Source organism: Leptodactylus fuscus, chromosome 6, assembly GCF_031893055.1.
Source record: "Leptodactylus fuscus isolate aLepFus1 chromosome 6, aLepFus1.hap2, whole genome shotgun sequence".
Lineage (NCBI taxonomy): Eukaryota > Metazoa > Chordata > Amphibia > Anura > Leptodactylidae > Leptodactylus > Leptodactylus fuscus.
Window position 1 is genome coordinate 49,589,905 of NC_134270.1, and position 21,346 is coordinate 49,611,250.

At 43.6% G+C, this 21,346-nt stretch overlaps 1 protein-coding gene and 2 non-coding genes across 3 annotated transcripts in view; 2 read left to right on the plus strand and 1 right to left on the minus strand.

Annotated features, from left to right (window-relative positions):
- ZBTB45 (zinc finger and BTB domain containing 45) overlaps positions 1–21,346 on the plus strand; it is a 500,250-nt gene that overhangs the window by 369,915 nt on the left and 108,989 nt on the right. The window lies entirely within an intron of this gene.
- On the plus strand, positions 4,518–4,600 carry TRNAL-CAG (transfer RNA leucine (anticodon CAG)). Its single transcript has one exon. It is a non-coding gene; the product is annotated as a tRNA-Leu (tRNA).
- TRNAF-GAA (transfer RNA phenylalanine (anticodon GAA)) lies at positions 4,911–4,983 on the minus strand. The gene has a single exon. It is a non-coding gene; the product is annotated as a tRNA-Phe (tRNA).

A 21,346-nucleotide genomic window follows, 5' to 3' on the forward strand; every position in this document is an offset into this window, starting at 1 on the left:
TATTATCTGACAGAATTGCAGGGGTGCCAATACTTTTGGCCAACACTGTAAATAAATTTGCCAGCTGACAACAGCATCATACTCAACAACAATTGTCTACATGGAGCCTTGTGTGTCATGCTGAATATGAAGACAAATCTTATATAGTCAGATAGAAGATAAGCAGGAGAAGCCTAATGAGTGGTGAATAAAGCCAATCTCCTGATGTATTACAAACTTTATGTTCAAATTACTTTTCACTTATGCGAAGTTGTCTATAACTGGAGGTCTGATTTAAGCTTTAGTTCAATGCCAGCTGTTCATTGAACATCCACCTCTGCCCTTTTTACCTACATTCTGTGCTGAAGTTGATAGAGGGTCCTCACCACCTGTGTCACTTTGCATTCTGGCAAAGATCCTGTTTCACTATTTCTGCTGCAATTGAATTTTTCTCAAACCCCCGTTCCCTACTTTTTTTTTTTTGTCAGCATAGTTATCTCTGTTGTCAGGTTGGTAGTCCCTGTCTTCTCCAGCTTGACGTTGTCCACCTAACGGTAGAGACCGTAATTGTTCTGAAACTAACAGCACCAATAACTCCAGAATAGTAGGGGCTAGAGCAGGGGTGCTCACACTTTTTCAGCATGTGAGCTACTTTATATACTGACCCAAGGGATAAGATCTACTACCCACTTCTTGTGGGCAGGGCGGAGCGTGAGAGCAGGAGACAGCTCTCCGGTGTGTGTGCTTGTTCACAGCGCAGGCTGAGAATCATCTCTGGACACTGGCAGGCCGGGGCCTTGCACTCGTTCACAGTCAGGGCTGTGGCAGCCCTGCCTGCCAGTGTCCGGAGATGACTCTCAGCCTACGCTGTGAACAAGCAGCACCCTGGCTTGCTTCATCCCTAAGAGCGGGGAATGCGTCATCCCCCGGAGCTGCTGCCCGGCCTGTAGACACCGGGGATCCCTGGCTGCATCTCGCGATTGACGTATTGGGCACCCCTGGGCTAGAGAGTCCAGAATCAGTGGAGCAGCTCCTATGGAAGGAAGCAAAAAATTGGAGGTGGTGAAATGTTCCTTTTGATGATTCAGAGCTCCAAGTCCACTGTAGAAACCCAGAGTAAAAAAAAAAACAAACCTACCAGTTCTGGCATTTTATGTGACTTGAGCATGACCAGCACGTGTGCCTAAACCACAAGAAATTGGCTGTCTAAAGAGAAGGCCTCAGCCAAAAATTGATATGCCTAGGCTGTGCAAGTGGGCTTCCCTGGACACACATCTACAGTGTTACCAAGTATGCTTAAATAAAAAGGATTTAAAAGTTGTACATATCTTTAAAGTCTAGTGTGAAAGATAAAGCAGGCTATATACCTCAGACAGCTGATGAAACAATAGATAAACCCGTTGAATCATTTCATATTTGGAGTCTCACTTTCAACCCTCTCTGCTTATGCCAGGTTCATACTAGCATTCAGCTTTTCATCCTTCTGGACCACTTGGGGCCCCAAAAAATGGAAACCCTATCTGCTTAAAAAGCAGTTACCTATTGAAACCCACAGACCCCTTAGACTGGTGGAAGTGGTGGAGAGAAAAGTCCATTGTGACTTTCCTCTATGCCTATTTTAAGCGGAATGGGGATGAAGTTTTGTGCTGAGAATCAAACACTAGTGTAACTTTTACTTACCTTTTCATCTATATACTTAAATATTTTATTTTCTGGTATTTGCACACATTTTTTGTATAATTTTATATAATATATTTTATATTCTTCCTCTGGAGTCCATTACTTCTTGATTTGTGTGAATTGTACTGAAGTAGTGACTACAATGAACCAACTACTGTTATGGTTTAGATGAAAGGCCTGTAAAAGCCATAGCAGAAATTTGGCTGATAACAGCAAACAGTAGAGACAGCTATTTAACACTAGCTCAGTTCTGCGAGCCAAGACGGACCCCCAGATGCCTTCACCAGAGCACACCTCACGGTGGGTTGGACTTGTGCTGAATTAGAGTTCGCCAAACATGAAGGATGTACCAATAATATATGTACTGCTGGCTGGAACCAGAACAAAACCCACTACAACTTACAAAGTGGAGTGGAAACGGGAGTAGTTGTACAAGCATGGGTTAGAATCAAGAGCGAAGCGAAATCCAAAAAAACCCCAGGCCAATAGGCAAAATCCAAGTGGGCATGAGACAGGCAGAATCAGCAGGCAAATAGGGTAACTAGGGAGCAAGCTAAAGGTCAATAAACACAGGTACACAGCTATGCCAGGGCCTCGGGAGGGCAGCATTTTTGCCGACCTAAGCCAGTCCAGGGAAGCGAGCGGTGTATTGGGGCGGCCCTGCTGGACGCAGCGCTGCTCCAGCAGGGCCGCACCTCACAGGCAGAGAGCAGGTCCTCTCCCTGCCTGCGAACGCCGCTCGCTCTGGTAGGCCCCGCCCACTTACACTGGCCCCGCCCCTTTCTGATAGGTACCACCCCCCTCCTCGGGGAGGGGGGGGCGGCTTTCTGACGTCTGCTTCAGGCGCCAGAAAGCCATGGTTCACCCCTGTACACACAATATAGAGAGCCAAACTAGGAGGTACAACCATATTATCCAGCACCTGTGGCAGGAGGGAGAGGTCTTCTATAGGCCTCCTCAGCTGTTAATTGGATCACACCAGGAAACTTTTGACCTGCTTTCCAGGTCAACATAGTAACGTTAAAGGTGCAACAGCCGGAATGAGAATCCTGACAACTACTGTCTGTTATACTTACGTTACTGCTGTGGTTCCTACACATATTGAACTGAATTGATGGGACCTGAAAGATATCAGATTAAATATACAAGGTTATTGGATGCAATGCTAAGGCTGAGCTTATGCTTCTCCTCGGCACTCAATCCTATAAGCCAAGCTGTAGCATGGGGCTCCTTTCAAATGAAAGGGACATAAGAAATCTACCTCACGTAAGTATACTTACAGGGGTTTGTCAAGACTAAAAATAGTGACCTACTCTTTGGATAGGTATTTCATTTGACATTGGTGGGGGTCGTACGCCCAGCCCTACACCGATCAGCTGGTTTACAAACAGTGACAATTTGTGGTAAATGATAAATTCATTTGATAAATCCAGCATACGTGAGCTTGACAGACTTTCCACCTTCCACTTTTCAAAATTGAGGTGAGTGGAAAAATAATATAAAATATTTAATTCCTTCATTGTAAATCTTGGGTCTGAGCCAGGACTTCCTCTTGGATTCCTTCCATTGCTGAGAATACCAGCTCCTGCCCACCCTCCACTTTGTATTGTTTGGTTTTCCTCCATGTTATTTATTTCACTTGGTGTCACAGCGGCATAGGGCGGGACCTTGGCCCCTTTCATCTGTTAGAGGAGTATGGACGTGTCACCCATGGAACATCTAATACATGCCCACCACGGTGACTGGCATTCAGTGACACGTCATACAGGTCATCAAGGGGTAACAAGGCCTGCTTATACATTATAGCTATTTAACAAAGCTGTGGCGACCCCCACATTTTCACCCACAATCCGGTGACTGTCTATTTGATCTTTTCTTACTTATAAGGGGGGTGGTTTAAAATGGTCCATTGCGGCTGGTCTAGCTTATCCTGGGGATTCACTACAAATGTGCAAGAAGGGAATAACCCTTTAACTTTGCATCATATAAAATGCTTATTTAGTCATAAAAGACATAAGAAACTGTTGGTTTCAATAATTGTTATGCTATGACAGTTGTGACCACTAGATGGTGTCTCTGTAAAGGGAAATCCAGCGCTCACCAGTCACTACTGTTGGGCTGGCCACGGGCAGAAGTGAAATGTCTGGAAGATCTTTCATATTAAAATAATAAGCCGTCAATTATCAATCGTGAAATGTGAGGAATTTGTGGCAGCTAAAACCATTGCAACACTTCAAAACAATAGTAAAAAATCTAACCAGCTATTGTTTGTCCATAAAAGAATCGTTGGATGTGTGGGATATGTAACTGTTGGCCTGCCCCCTGCGCCCATGCATATACTAAAAGAAGGCTCTAATATATCCTAATATGATAATAAGATTTCCCAAAATTGTGACTGGCTTTTTGTGGAAATTGGATCATCTGATTGATCTTTACCAATAATACCTGCCAGGCTATTGGACTTAATGTACTTTTAGAAGTAAGCATTAGACTGCACTTACATGAAGCATTTTTTATTCATTTTTATAATATGGTTGTTGGTTTTGGTGTTTTTTTTGCTTTTTTTAATTTTTTTTTTAAAGGGCATGTGTTTGGGGGGGCGTTCATACTACTGTCGCTAAACCCTGAACCAAGGATCCTCAAACTTTTTAAACAGGGGGCCAGTTCACTGTCCCTCAGACTATTGGAGGGCCGAAATATACTTTTAAAAAAATGTATTGAGGTTAACCTTTTTTTTGTTTAAAATTGTTGAGTTATTTTACATTGCTCATACATCATTGAATTGACAAGTTCTTAACTTCCTGAAACCCAGGATTGACCCAGTGTCTGGAAGGAGTTAATTTTAAAAGACTGGAGAAGTCAGGATGGCCGAGCGGTCTAAGGCGCTGCGTTCAGGTCGCAGTCTCCCCTGGAGGCGTGGGTTCGAATCCCACTTCTGACATATGTTTTTTTTAACCCACTTTTATAATTTAACCTGTTGCTGTCTGTTACAGTTATGCTGTATTTATGATGGGTTTTTTTTTTTTTTTTAAACTTACTTTTTTTTGGTTACTTTTTTTTGTTGACTTTATTGATAATGGCAATATTTATACTAACAAGTTACTTATGTATTAATTACAAGTATCTCTGAGCTTACTCAGCTGCTAACTGGCCTGGAAGGTGTTAAGTGCAAGCGTTCCAGATAGGTTATTTAGGTTCATACACTTCAGTTGAAGCATTTTGCAATTTAAACAGTGAAGAAAATTTGAACCTGCCGAAACCCGGGATCGAACCAGGGACCTTTAGATCTTCAGTCTAACGCTCTCCCAACTGAGCTATTTCGGCTACATGTGGAGCACTGGAGTGAAAGGGTATTGGTTCATAAGTATATTGGGGCAAATTTATTAAGACTATGTTATTACACACCTTCCATGGCCTCCGGTTATTATTCTCTGGGGACTTGAGTCTTAATTCTGCATCACCTTTAGGATGTGCCCTGGGGAAAGACTAGCACCACTATCGGGTACACAGCAGGCCCCCCAGCCCAGGAAGGTGGTATAAAACTGTATATGTTGTGGGTCTGGAAGGAGTTAATGGACTTACTATAGCAGGACATTAGGGTGGCTGAGTGGTCTAAGGCCCTGCGTTCCGGTTGTGGCCTCCTCTGGAGGAGTGGGCTTGAATTGTAATCCTTACGTGAATTTTAGTACTGTGTTATATTGATAAATCAGTTTTCCAGTTTCAGACCAATATTGAGAGACAAATGTTATTGTTTGTATAAAGAAAAGTTGTGCAATTTTCCAAAATCCTTTCTGTATTATTTCCCTGCAGTTTTCTAGATCTCTGCTTGCTGACATTCACTCTGCTTGCTTCTAATGGGTAAAAATCAGTCCCTGGTCATGTGATGGACACACAGGTGCACAGCTCGTTACCAGGCAGATGACTATAATGAGCCCTGCACCTGTGTATTCATTACATGACTGTGGACTGTAGATCACATGACCATGGACTGATTTTTATCCACTGGGAATACACAGTTTAAGGGCATGTTCACACGGCTATGACGATATGCATCCCGCTCCTGTGTAGGCCCAAATGAATGGATCTACACTGCAGCGTGTCTCGAGCTGCAGACGCTGCGACTGATTCAGTGTACAAAGAAAAATAAAAAAGCTCCTGACTGAGCAGAAACAAGCAGTGAGTATATATTGGAGACTGCAGATTATTATTGTATAAGGAATTGTAGAAAGCAAAATTTAGACTTTTTTTTTCTCTGCAACCCAGTTTGGAAGGAGTTAATTTTAAATGGAGGAGAAGTCAGGTTGCAGTCTCCCCTGGAGGTGTGGGTTCGAATCCCACTTCTGACATGTGCTTTTTTTATATAACCTATTTTTATAGTTTAAAGGGATCCTATCATTAAAACTCAATTTTTTTCTGCCTACCACGTAGGAATAGCTTTAAGAAAGGCTGTTCTTCTTCTACCTTTAGATGTCTTCTCCGCGCCGCCGTTTGGTATATAATCCGGTTTTCGTCAGTATGCAAATGAGTTCTCTCGCAGCCCTGGGGACAGGCCCAGTGCTCATACAGCACTGGGGATGTCCCCAATGCTGCGAGAGAACTCTCCAGCGCCGCCTCCATCTTCTTTAGGAACGGGTCTTCTTCGTGTCTTCTTCCGGCGGTGGCTTCAAACTTCTAGGCCTCGGGAATAAGGCATAGCCGATTGCGCTTGCCCACCAGCCACAAGAAAATGGCCGCTTACACAGTATTGTAAGCGGCCATTCTCTTGTAGCCAGCAGGCATGCACAATCGTCTGCCCAAGGCCTAGAAAGTGTGAAGCCACCACCAAAAGAAGACGCAAAGAAGACCCGTTCCTGAAGAAGATGGAGGCGGCGCTGGAGAGTTCTCTCGCAGCATTGGTAAAACCCCCAGTGCTGTTTGAGCGCTGAGGCCCACCCCCAGTGCTGCGAGACAGCTCATTTACGTATCACCGAAAACCGGATTATATACCGAACGGTGGCATGGAGAAGACATCTAAAGGTAGAAGAAGAATAGCCTTTCTTAAGGCTGTTCCTACGTGGTAGGCAGAAAAAATTGAGTTTTAAATGAGAGGATCCCTTTAACCTGTTTCTGTCTGTTACAGTTAGGGCTCGTTCATACTGGGCAACAGGGGGTGGATTTTGGCGCTGAATCCAGGTTAGAATCCGCCCCCTTACAATGGAGGTCAAAGACTGGTAGCTTACTTTTTTCCGTGAGTGGCATATTGCCACGTCCACCTCACGACAGCACCCTCTGAGCTAGGCCCATTCATTTGGGCCTATTCCGGAGTGGGAATCCGCAACAGTTGTGGTAAGCGCATTTTAGCCCTATTGTGACACGGCAGGACCAAAATATGCCATACCGCCCCTCGTGTGAACTAGTCCTTATGCTGTAGTTAAGTTGTTTTGTTTTTTTAAACTTCAATTGCAGAACTTACCACACAGACTTTTTTTTTTGTTCTTTTATGTTCTAATCTATTTTTATAGTTTAAAGGGGTTGTCCCATCACAAGGATCCTATCTATACTGCTTGTTAATGTGAATGTAAGACTTTTCCTAAATACACTGCTTCAGCAAAACTGCTTTGTTTGTCCACTATCTTACTTTATTCATTTTTCTGTTGACACATCCCTTGACTTATCTGGTCAAAAGTCAAGTGATGTATTTGCCTGCTCTGAGGGGGGAGGGAGGAGGGGCTAAGTGCACGGGAGCGAGCCTGGTGGGGGGTAATTTACACTTTGGGGGGGGGGGGGGAGGGGCCACCAATACAGACCCGGCATCTGCTGCAATAGAGAGGCGGATGCCGGGGAGTGTAGACGCCGGCACAGGTGAAGCCAGCAGCGGCAGGAGCGATGCTGCTATTCCGGAGGTGAGGGGGGGGGGCGGAGGACACAGGCGGACACCGGAGGCAGAGCAGATCGCGCAGACATCAGGAGCTGTGCCCTCCAATAGGTGAAGTAAAGCACGCTACATGGCCTGGACCGAGCTCCCAGGAGCTTCATTATAAATGCGCGCCTGCCGGTGGTGCCGGCGGGCAGGACAGATGTGCTCGGCGGGCCGCATGTGGCCCGCGGGCCATAGTTTGAGGACCCCTGCCCTAAACCCTGGAGAAACTGGACAGGGGACGGCTTGCTGGCGGTCAGATTTAAGACCCATTCATTTGAATGGGTTTTTAAAACAAACCACCAGTGTCCGTATGCAGCCTCTCCGCAGGAAAACAGTTTTTTTTTCTTGCACAGACACAAAGTTATACATGCAGGACTTTGTGTCTGTGCAAAAAGAAAAGGTTTCCAGGTGAAGAAGTTACATACAGACACCGGTGGTTTGCTTTAAAACCCCATTTAAATGAATGGGTCTTAAATCTGACCGCCAGCAAGCCGTCCCCTGTCCAGTTTCTCCAGGGTTTAGGACGGAAACCCCTGGGCGGACAGCAGCAATAGGGTGAACGCCCCGTAAGGCTGTCCTTATAAGGCTGTCCCCTGTGCCAGTCCCTCCACTGGCTACCTATAGCCCAGCGAATTGAGTTCAAGCTACTAACGCTAACATTCAAAGCCATCCACAGCCTGTCCCCTCCATATATCTCTGACCTCATCTCCCGCTACCTGCCCACACGTAACCTCAGATCCTCCAATGACCTCCTACTCCGCTCTGCTCTCATCCGCTCCTCACACAACCGTCTCCAAGATTTCTCTCGTGCATTCCCCATACTCTGGAACTCCTTACCAAGACACATAAGACTGACCCCCACAATCACAGGCTTCAAGAAGGCCCTGAAGACTCACCTATTCAGGAAGGCCTACAACCTCCAATAACACTATCACCGCACCACCATCTGTACAGTCTCCCCCTCTCCTTCTGTCTCTACCCCCCCCCCCTTCCTTCATAGATTGTAAGCCCTCGCGGGCAGGGCCCTCTACCCCACTGTGCCAGTCGGTCATTGTTAGTATTATATCTACCTGTATATTCTGTGTATTGTATGTAAACCCCAAATGTAAAGCACCATGGAATTAATGGTGCTATATAAATAAATAATAATAATAATTTATTTATTTAATTTCTGCATCATGTTTTTTTTAATGTAAATTTGTAGCAAAAGTCGTGGGCCACTGTGCTTTTTAGATTTAGTTTGGGGTCAGGGATAGACTCTCGCACAGTAACATTGCGGGAGCTGCTCTGGTCCTATGACCTTCTGAAAAGTGCTTCAGAAATCAGAAATTCCACAAAATATAAATAAAAACTGCATTACCCAGATTTGTATGTTGGAAATATAAAAAATGTTTCAGGTGTTTATGGCGTTTGGGGTCACAGTAGATATTTTTCAGTGGCGTAACTAGGAATGGCGGGGCCCCGTGGCGAACTTTTGACATGGGAACCCCCCCCGACTGACGCTGAAGACCTTGACCGACCCCATTCTATGCATTCCTGCGTGCTCTATTATGCCCCGTAGTGGTCCCTGCACACAGTATTATCCCCCATAGTGGCCCCTGCACACAGTATTATCCCCCATAGTGGCCCCTGCACACAGTATTATCCCCCATAGTGGCTCCTGCACACACTATTATGTCCCTCTGTGGACACCCATAAACAATTATTATACTGTGGGGTCTTTTCAGACCCCAGAGTATAATAATTGGAGACCCAGGGGGAGAAAAACATACAAAAATTCTGTTACTCACCTATCTCCCGGCTCCTACGCTGTCGGCCTCCGAAGTAGTCCATCTTCAATGACATCAGACATCACATGACCCGGGACGCAGGCCGGGGTCATGAGACGTCAGACGACTAGGCCGAAGCCTGCCCAGATCGTGGAAAAGTAAGTAACAGTGTTTTTATGTTTCTTACCTTTTCCGGTCCGCTGATCATTATACTCGGGGGTCCGAAAAGGGTCCAAGTATAATGATAGCAGCGGTAGTGGCTGTCACTGGGCCCCTAATGTCACGGGCCCTGTGGCGGCTGCCTCTGCTGCTACGGTGGTAGTTACTCCACTGATATTTTTGTATTTTTCAAAGTTTAATTTTTTTTTTTTTTTTGCAGTGAGGTGGATACAGTTAACACAGCTTGACAATTGACAACAGTAATAATTGGCATAACAATGTGTTCAAAGGGCAACCACCCAGCAGTGTGAAGGGTTGAACGACTTTTGTTCCACGTGGGCCCAATATGTAGCCTAATCTTACAATGTCTTGACATACAAAGGACACTGGTCTTATGTCAATAAACCATATTGTCACAGTTTACATTTACAGAGATTCTTTTGCTTTCAACATTGCAAGAATAGAAAATGCTGCCAAACCGTAAAAGAAAAAAAAGTGAAACTAATGAAACAAGATGGTATTTTTGGTAAATATGAGTAATTTATGTAGAGTATTAAACATAAAGATATAAAAATCTGGTATTGTCCTACTAAACGCCATAAAACAAAACCTTTAAGAAAATAGCACAGTTAAAAAAAATTTTCCTACTTCTACCCCATTCTGAATATAATCTTGTGTTAATCCATGAAATTCCCTTACTCAAACTCCGGTACATTTTTCCACTGAAACTCTCTGCAAGGCCTTGGATTGCATTGTCATCACTCACTATCCTATACAGTATAGGGCTCCCAATCTAAGTTCTCTATCAGTATGTATTTGGAGTATGAGAGGAAATCGGTTTATTTGTAGGAAACTCAAACAAGCACAGAGAGAACATACAAAGTCCTTACAGATGTTGTCCTTGGCTGGATTTGAATCCAAAATTCCTGTGCTGCAAGGCAACAGTGCTTACTGCTGAATAGGTATCCTAAATGGCAGAGTAGGTATGTAGTATCCTCGGATTTAGTTACATATAGTATTTGGTATTCCATATTACACTTCTAGACTGTATGCTATCCAGCTTTTCCCAGAACCATGAAAGGCAAATTTGGCAAGCTCTGGGTTTATTTCAAGATTTATTTTATTACTTTATTTATTAACCAGCAGTCCCTATTACAACCATTCCCAGGACGTTGCAAAGGAAATCCAGCTTGCTATGCCATACTATTTAGTACACATAAATATAAGATAATCCTTTAATAGTCCCACCATGGGGAAATTCAGTGTGTTACAGCAGCATGGATAATACAGTAATATATTCAAGAAAGAACACATACAAGCTCAGAATAGCAGATAGAGAAGATACTAGTAGTCATAGCAACTATAAAGAAAGAAGACTTCAGACTCATTTAGTTCTCTGTGCTAAGTGATGTTTATTATACAGCCTGACCTCAGTTGGGAGGAAAGACCTTGGCTGGGTGATAATAGAGAGATATGGTTGAAATCTCCGGACACAAGGAGGAGGGCACAGCATGTAGCACATTAGAGGCAGAATCAGCTTTTGCAGAGGTGGCGACATATGCAGCTATCACGATAACATGTGATAATTCCCTTGGTAGGTAATAAGATCTCATGCTCAGCCGATAGTTCAATATCCTTGCAGCATGATTGTTTCTTAACCACAATATGCCCCAATATGCACCATCTGTCATCGCCTTCCTCTTCCTAGTGCAAAAGTCACAAAAAAAGTCATTTACAGCTCACCCTCCAGTTTCTGAAATGGTCTCAAGCACCTTGACTCGATGGCTGGAACACTCCCTGGACTTGAGAAGATAGAAATCGTGACTAAAAATATAGTAAAAGTTCCAGCATCGAGACATGAGCGAATCTTAATATATAAGAATTGACTTTTAATCTATGCAGTGATATAAAAAACAGATTAACAAAGCTGCTTACATGTTTCAGGGTCCAACCCCCATTACTCATAGCACCTCCAACTTGCATTTTTCAGCAGGATAATGCTCACCCACATGCAGAAAGAAGATCTCTTCAGATTGCAACACTTCCTCGGCCTGTCTTATAACCAAATTGATCAAGAATTGAGGATTTGTGGGACCTGGTGGGATGCCAGTTATGGCAACTTACAAATGTGCAAGATGTACAGGTCTAACTGCAGTATCTGTGGGCGAATGTACCAAAGAAAACCGTATGGAACCTGCATTCCTACATGTACAACCATATCTTATCTTGTATCCAGGCTAGAGATGGCCCAACAAAGAGTCTCCTTTCCATTGTACAGTTGGGCTAATTTTATATATATTGTATATATTGTGTTGTGGATTCATTACCTGTTGTGTTACTTTGTATTTGTATTACTTTCTGTTGCCAAGTAAGTTGTCATTCTGTTAGGTTACCCTAGTTATGTTCTTCGTTTATTAATATTGTTATTGCAATATTATTATGTTATTATTGTTATGTTTTAGATTATTACTAATATAAGAACTACAATATGTCTAAAGGTCACCAACTAAAAGATTGCCCTGATAATATTAATAGGCATGTATACAAAGTCCGAACAAAAAAACCCCAAAAAAACTGAGAGTCCAGGTAAAAGTCTCTCAGTGCCGCAATAGTATAAGGTCCAATCTTTTGCAAAACGATACTGCAGTCTAGGTGCAAAAACAACAGGGAGAAGTCTTCAGATGATCCACCTGGTACTTGGTTGCAATACATACTGGTGCTAAAAACACTTGTGGCCTCCATTTTTTAAAGTTTAATTCTCCTTTGGATCTTAGAAAGCAGAACCATGGAAGCAAAAATCCTCCCATAGTATAATACTGCAGATCCAGTGATCCATATGAAAAGTATTTGTTATACTCACAAAATCAGAAGTTTTATCATATCATATCATTAAAAGCAAATAGCAGAAGCTGAGTCCAAACCACTACATAACACAAGTTTCACCCTTAATTCATATCTTCGGGGACATTGACTATACCATTAAAATGCAAATTCATGTAGCTTTCAAGTCATTCTGCATTCTTGTGTTTCTGATTGTTTTTCCATAGTCTTATGATCAGAATATTGCTGTAGATCTGATACTTTGGCTGAGTGAGGGTTGATGCTTGTCCAGAATCTTGGATAATTATTTTGTTTATTATTTTACAATCAAGAATATGGGAAAATATGTGAAATCTGACAGATAAGTTATTGCGGTGAATATGCATCCAACCTACCAACTATTTGTGCCATGTAGTAACCTGAAGGAGGAATGAGACAGAAGTACGGTATACACTGCAAATACATTAAGTAGTTAGAAGGGATTTATTTTAGGTTTATTTAAGAATACTCTGATATATTATTTAGGCCTGTGAGCCGAGAGAGGTTTGATACCTAGACCTTACCATATACAGTCCTATGAAAAAGTTTGGGCACCCCTATTAATCTTAATCATTTTTAGTTCTAAATATTTTGGTGTTTGCAACAGCCATTTCAGTTTGATATATCTAATAACTGATGGACACAGTAATATTTCAGGATTCAAATGAGGTTTATTGTACTAACAGAAAATGTGCAATATGCATTAAACCAAAATTTGACCGGTGCAAAAGTATGGGCACCTCAACAGAAAAGTGACATTAATATTTAGTAGATCCTCCTTTTGCAAAGATAACAGCCTCTAGTCGCTTCCTGTAGCTTTTAATCAGTTCCTGGATCCTGGATGAAGGTATTTTGGACCATTTTTTTCTACAAAACAATTCAAGTTCAGTTAAGTTTGATGGTCGCCGAACATGGACAGCCCGCTCTCAAATGATCTGAAAACAAAGATTGTTCAACATAGTTGTTCAGGGGAAGGATACAAAACGTTGTCTCAGAGATTTAACCTGTCAGTTTCCACTGTGAGGAACATAGTAAGGAAATGGAAGAGCACAGGGACAGTTCTTGTTAAGCCCAGAAGTGGCAGGCCAAGAAAAATATCAGAACGGCAGAGAAGAAGAATGGTGAGAACAGTCAAGGACAATCCACAGACCACCTCCAAAGAGCTGCAGCATCATCTTGCTGCAGATGGTGTCACTGTGCATCGGTCAACTATACAGTGCACTTTGCACAAGGAGAAGCTGTATGGGAGAGTGATGAGAAAGAAGCCGTTTCTGCACGTACGCCACAAATAGAGTTGCCTGAGGTATGTAAAAGCACATTTGGAGAAGCCAACTTCATTTTGGAAACAAAGATTGAGTTGTTTGGTTATAAAAAAAGGCGTTATGCATGGCGTCCAAAAAGAAACAGCATTCCAAGAAAAACACTTGCTACCCACTGTAAAATTTGGTGGAGGTTCCATCATGCTTTGGGGCTGTGTGGCCAATGATGGCACCGGGAATCTTGTTAAAGTTGAGGGTCGCATGGATTCCACTCAGTATCAGCAGATTCTTGAGAATAATGTTCAAGAATCAGTGACGAAGTTGAAGTTATGCCGGGGATGGATATTTCAGCAAGACAATGATCCAAAACACCGCTCCAAATCCTCAGGCATTCATGCAGAGGAACAATTACAATGTTCTGGAATGGCCATCCCAGTCCCCAGACCTGAATATCATTGAACATCTGTGGGATGATTTGAAGCGGGCTGTCCATGCTCGGCGACCATCAAACTTAACTGAAGTTGAATTGTTTGTCCAAAATACCTTTATCCAGGATCCAGGAACTGATTAAAAGCTACAGGAAGCGACTAGAGGCTGTTATCTTTGCAAAAGGAGGATCTACTAAATATTAATGTCACTTTTCTGTTGAGGTGCCCATACTTTTGCACCGGTCAAATTTTGGTTTAATGCATATTGCACATTTTCTGTTAGTACAATAAACCTCATTTCAATCCTGAAATATTACTGTGTCCATCAGTTATTAGATATATCAAACTGAAATGGCTGTTGCAAATACCAAAATATTTAGAACTAAAAATGATTAAGATTAATAGGGGTGCCCAAACTTTTTCATAGGACTGTAACTTCTCTGACACAGACACAAGTCTAAGTGTTTGTGGTTCTCTTCAGACTGCCACATTTGATTCCAAGAGTTCTCTATTATGCCCCCTAGTGGCCCCTTCACACAGTATAATGCCCCATAGTGGCCCCTATACACAGTATAATGCCCCATAGTGGCCCCTATACACAGTATAATGCCCCATAGTGGCCCCTATACACAGTATAATGCCCCATAGTGGCCCCTATACACAGTATAATGCCCCATAGTGGCCCCTAAACACACTATTATGCCCCACTGTGGAAACCCATGAACAATTATTATAAAATCGGGGCTTTTCAGACCCCAGAGTATAATAATCAGAGACCAAGAGTCCGTTCATTACAAATTTTCCAAACATTTTATGGATTTGACTGAACTTGGGTTTGCCAGACAATGGGTTTCACACTGAACGGCTCCACACTGGAGAAAAACAACATCTACACCTACCTGGGGCTGGAGCTCAGCCAATCAGGAAGTTTTAAAACAGCAATAGAAACCCTGAAAGTAAAAGCCTGCAGAACCTTCTATGTCATCAGAAGACAACTGCACCACCTCAAACCACCGGTGAGGGTCTGGCTGAAGATATTTGACGCAGTCATCACCCCGATCCTTCTCTATGGCAGCGAGGTTTGGGGCCCAGCCACCTACCCAGACCAGCCAAAATGGGACTCTAGCCCAACAGAGACCTTCCACCTTCAGTTCTGCAAATACCTGCTCCATGTCCATTGCAGCACCTCCAACATGGCCTGCAGGGCAGAGCTAGGCAGACTCCCCCTATGGCTCACCATAAAGAAGAGAGCACTCGCTTTCCAGGTGCACATTCAGAGTAGCAACCCCGACTCCTACCACCACCAAGCTTGGCTAAACCACATAACTCAAAAAAACCCAGACACCCCCAACCAAACAACAGCCAACCACCAAACCAAAAAGACCAAACAGTCGACGACCAAGGCCCAAATAAAGGCGACCACAGAGGCAAACAGAGAGCAGTACATAGAAGAATGGAGAAACAAAATAAATAACTCTATGGCCACCTACTTGGAGAAAATATGCCACCCCAAACACAGACAAGCCCTGAGCCGGTACAGACTGAGCGCCCACAACCTAGAAATCGAAACAGTGCAGCACAGGCAGACGTACAAGCCACGGGAGAACAGACTGTGCCAGCACTGCAACCAAGGGGCCATAGAAGACGAGACCCACTTTCTGCTACACTGCACCAAATACTCAGCTGTGAGGGCCGTCAACTACCAAAGACTCTCTGCCCACATCCCAGACTTGTCCAGCTGTCACCAAACAAAAGGAAGATGAGACACATGGACTATTAAACCCCCCACCCACCACCCAAACACCATTAAGCCCCCCCATCAACTGTCTACCCCATAACCACCAATACCCACACACCCCAAACAAGAACGACGAGACCAAACAAGAAAGATGAGACCCTAAGGACACTCAAACCCTCAACCCACGGACCCCGTACCCCCACCACCACCACCCCCAACCACCCTATGCTTTGGCAACACCAAATGTCTTATTCTTTGGGAACGCTAATAAAACTCATTTGTATCTTGTATCTTGTACACGAACCACTATTATATTCTGGGGTCTCTACAGACTCCAGAGTTTAATAAGTAGAGAAAGGTGAGTAAACATAACAAACAAACTTATACACCTCTCCTGGACGTGGTCGTGACATCTGCTGGTTCCTGGGCATCCTCTAAAGGATTCTTTCATCTAATAGAACAATTGCCATCAGTTGTCACCCAGGCCTGTGATTGGGCCATAGTACTCACACAGGGCACACCAATGTCTTGATGCTGGCGTCTTAAGTGTCATGATGACAGCAGATCATACATGACCACTGGGGTCCAATCACAGACCTCGGGTAGGCAAAGCCACTAATATTCTACGAATCTCTTGTGTTTAGGAGACAGGACAGGCCTGATAAGGACATGAGGAAAATAAGAGAAAGAGAAATACCTGTATATTCCCCTAACCTATTGATTTATGGGGAAAAAAAATAACAGTTAACCCATCAAGGAGGTAGGGAGTTTCCTGGTTAAATTGCCAAGTTGAAGTGCCTGAAAGACCCCATGCACATGACCCAGTATGCATCTGATATGGGGCACAGTTAGCAACAGAATACACTCAGATGATACTCAGAATAACATCTGAGTACATTCCGTAATCGATTCACATCTATGGGGGCTTCTGATTCACTCTGTTCCAATGACATGGAGCAGGATAGGACCTTGCCTATAATCATTTGTGTCGGAACAGAATGGTTCGGACGCCTCCATAGACGTGAATGCATCACAGAATGCACTCAGATACATTCCGCTGCAAATTCAGCCCCATATCGGAAGCACATTTAATCGTGTGCATGGGTCGTAAGAGTCGCCAGTTAATGAAAGGTACGCTGCTAGTCTGCACATACACTATCAGAAGAAAGTATCTTAATCCATAGGCCATGGTGCAGCTAGAATGGCGTTAGAGACATATCCTTGAATGGCCTTGGTTACGATGCACTCTTGTCTTTATTTGAACTTAAAGGGGTTAAGTTACAAAAATAATTTATCCTATATCCATAGGGGTCTGACTGTTGAGACACCCACAGATCTTGAGAGCCGCAGGTGTTTCCCCCCACTGGGCATTGAGTTTGACTGTAGCCAGGCTGAATGTAGACATGTCACTTGGTGAATAGACAAACCCATGCTCCGATTCACTTCAATTGGAGCCCCAGAGATACTGAATTAAAGTGAATTGGAGTTCTGTCCACCAAGTGACACACCAACATTCAGTCTGACTGCCTAGCTGGGGGAAAACTCGTTGTACCCTCCTAGGATCATGGGGGCTTTCAGTGGTCAGACCACCACCAATCAGCTATGAATCCTCTATGGACAGAGAAAAAATACTTTTCATGGCATTACCCCTTTAATATGTGATTTTCTTTGTCTTCCAGACATGACAACACAGATTTTTAACCTCGGAAAATGTTTCTTTTGGAAACCTCACGTACCGCCTGATGCTCATCCAATTTCAGGTCCAAACAAATGCATTCCCCTCCCAATCTGTTTTCAATAATTGATGGCAACAAATTCATAATGTGCTCAAATTGGTTTACAGGCTTGTAAACAATTACCTGGAGATTATTCAGATTCTCACAACGCTCTTCCCGCTGATTCGTAAATGAATAAAGTAACGAAACATCTCTGATGTCTTTTTATGTGGAAATTAGCGATTCATTTGCTTCAAGGAGAACGGAGGGGGCAATTAATTATTTTTTATTTCTTTGGAGTGAAATTTGCAGGTGGGATGTTAAAGGAGACGCTCGTAGAAAGGGGTTATATAAGCTTTACAGAATTACAGACCACCAAGAAAGTCACTTATACAGTACTGTGTAGGAGTTTTAGGTAGTTCTTGAAAAAGTGCAATAAAATGCAATAGTGATAATAGTTTATGTTTGTCAAACAACATTAAGTGAATGAACAAGAGAGAAATATAAATCAAACCAATATTTGGTGTGACCACTCTTTTGGGAAGGAGACCTGGAAGTGATGATTAGAGATGACCGATCCTTATAGGATTGATTTAGGTGAATATTGAACTTCTGACTGGCCCCTTCACACAGTATAATGTCTCTTAGTGGTCCCTCCACATGGTATAATGTTCCATAGTGGCCCCTCCATGTGGTATAAAGTCCCATATTGGGACCTCCATGTTGTATAATGTCCCATAGTGGCCCCTACAAACAGTATAGTATCCCAATCAATTTTCTCAAAATTTTGGGTTCAACCAAATCCAAAATTCTTGGTGTTCACCACTCACTAGCTATTAATATACTGTGGGGTGTCTTCAGACCCAACGGTATAATAAACAGACATTCACCAACCAAACAACAGCCAACCACCAAACCAAAAACACCAACAGATGATAACCAAGGCCGAAATAAAGGCGACCACAGAGGCAAACAGAGAGCGGTACATTGAAGAATGGAGAAACGAAATAAATAACTCCAAGAAACTCACCGTGTACCAATCCCTACAAAGGGACTATACCATGGCCACCTACCTGGAGAGAATACGCCACCCCAAGAACAGACAGACCCTGAGCCGGTACAGACTGAGCGCCCACAACCTAGAGATAGAGACGGGGCGATACAGGCAGACGTACAAGCCACGGGAGAACAGACTGTGCCAGCACTGTGACCAGGGGGCCCTAGAAGACGAGACCCACTTCCTGCTACACTGCACCAAATACTCAGCTGTGAGGGCCGTCTACTACCAAAGACTCTCTGCCCACATCCCAGACTTCATATCTGCAGACGAGAAGAGGAAACTCTACATCCTACTGGGAGAAGAAGAGGCCACTGTGGAGATCGCCGCCCAATACGTGGCAAGCTGTCACCAAACAAGAGGAAGATGAGACTCCACGGACTATTATATTTATCCCAATACACCCACCCCACCCCACCCCCACCTCCAACCCCACCTCCCCATATAGCAGCCACCAACGAAGAGGAAGATGAGACTCTATGGACTGTTATATTTATCCCAATACACCCGCGCCCCCCACCCCCACCTTCAACCCCCCCCCCATATAGCGGTCACCAACGAAGAGGAAGATGAGACTCCATGGACTGTTATAACCCAAACCTCCCCCCATACCCCCCCCCCCCCAACTCCCCCCCCCCGCCCACTTTACTAGCTTTGGCAATGCCAAATACCTATTCGGACGTGCCAATAAAGCATTTTTGATTTGATTTGAGTGCCAGGTGAGGTAACAAACATTAAAAACAATGATATTCACCTTCCCTGGACTTCATTGTCTGAAGAAACCCCCGAGTATAATAACAGTTTAGTTTTGGCCGTGTTTGGTCCAAGTGATCCTGCGGGGTGACTTTGTCTAAACTCCACCCCTTCAGGGACTCAGGCTGCCGTGCCAGAGAAATATGCCTCGCGTGCCAGCCTTGGCATATGTTCGGGGATGCCGACCCCTGGTCCTGGGCCCGAATCATGTTGATTCCAGTTTGATGTAAACTGGTTCACTGATCTCTAGTAATGATAAGGCCCTCACTGTGCTGATCTCAACCTCATCTAGTCTGTCTTGGATTACATGAAGCAACAGAAGGATTTGAGCAAGCTTATATCTGCAGGAGATCTGTGCTTCGTTCTCCAAGTTGTGTGGAACAACTTCCCTCTTTTGAAGACAAAGGGTGGTCCCCCCAAATATTTATGTGATTTAGATTTCTCTTATGTTCATCTCAATTTTGCTTGTAGAGAAAGATAAATCAAACATATGATGAACCCTATGTCTCAAGGGGGAAACGCTTTGGGCTTGACATATTGAGGGATTATTCCTTGGGGGGTTTAAACCTGTAACTAAACGCATGTGATGTTTGCTGTTGTCTAGGAACTTTGGATGGTAGTAGGATTATGTTGTGCCTTATATATGAGTTTGTATAGTGTCCTAGTGTTTATTATAATTCTTTATATAATTTTTTTTTACATATATACTATTAGATTAATTGTACATCGTTATTTTACATCAGGATTGACTTATGACAGTGGTCTTATAATTTTTCTACCTCAGTACACTTTATGTCTCATATGGCTTCCTGCATGTTGGCGTTATTTTGATATATACCTTCCAGTGTTGATCATGCTGTATTTGATACGAGCTCTTGGCAATTCTCCTGTCTATTTCAATTTTCCTTTTCTTTGTTAATTAATTAATAAACTTGTATTTTATTAGATGCCTCTGTTGTGTGAGCTTTCTTTGATACTGTATATCTGGATATAGATTGTTGTATATCTCTTGAGATAGCGCCACTTTATGGTACTGGGTGAGGTACCATCTTACTACACCTTTACTGCTGCAGCTGCCTAGATTCCATAGGTTCTGTTGAACTTAGCATGCAATAAGCCTTCGCTCGATGTTGAATCATATGCTAGCAGGTCAGGTGCCTGGAAATTTTTAAATCATTGGCAAAAGATCTAATTTTCTTTGCGAGACAATAAGTCTGAGGTAACCAAGTCTTGCAGATGAAATATGTCTGGCTGAAATTGAGCTGGCTGGCTGAAATTATTTGGGTGAATTCCATTAACCTAGGTGGTTGTATTGATGCTAATGACATCCAGCTATTCTGTCTTTTGTCTTTCTCCAAGTATTTGGTACAGGGAAGATTCCAGTTTTGTCTATATCCCTCTACACCAAACCTTTTAATCTTGGATTTATGAATCAGTTAACTCCATAAACCACATCACTGACTAGTAGATTCTTGGAAAGCTAAGGTTTGTATGGTATTTTTCATATTCTGCCGGACCACTCTGTCTTCTGCGCGGGGTCAGCGCTTCCGCAATAGTCTACGGGGGATTCTGGTGTCCTCCTGGGACCGGAACTTTACTTCCAAGGTCATTGAGGTCAGTGGGGGGGGGCCGGAGGTTATTTAGGTCTCGTTTTGGCTCCGGCCCGCCACTGGTTATTCAGTTCATCTGGATACAACTCACCCTGTGCTCCTGATTCCCTCTGACCCCGCTTTTCTTGCTCCTCCTTCTGTGTGTTCCTGTTTTGCCCTTCTGTGTTTGACCTCGGCTTGCCTCCCAGACTACCTCTCCTTGGCCTTCTGATTTGGATACCTTGTGACCTCCTGTGGATTACCTCAGCTTGCCTCAAGACTACCCCTACTTGACCTTTGATTGACTACTTCGTGACCTCTAGTGTTTGATCCGGCTCTCCTGACTACTCATTTGTTGCACCCCCATTACCTCGTGACCTCCTGTGTACCTATCCGGGTTGTTGACTTCATCTTGGCTTTCCCTGGAACCTGCGAGACTTCCTGTGCACCAACTTGGCCTGT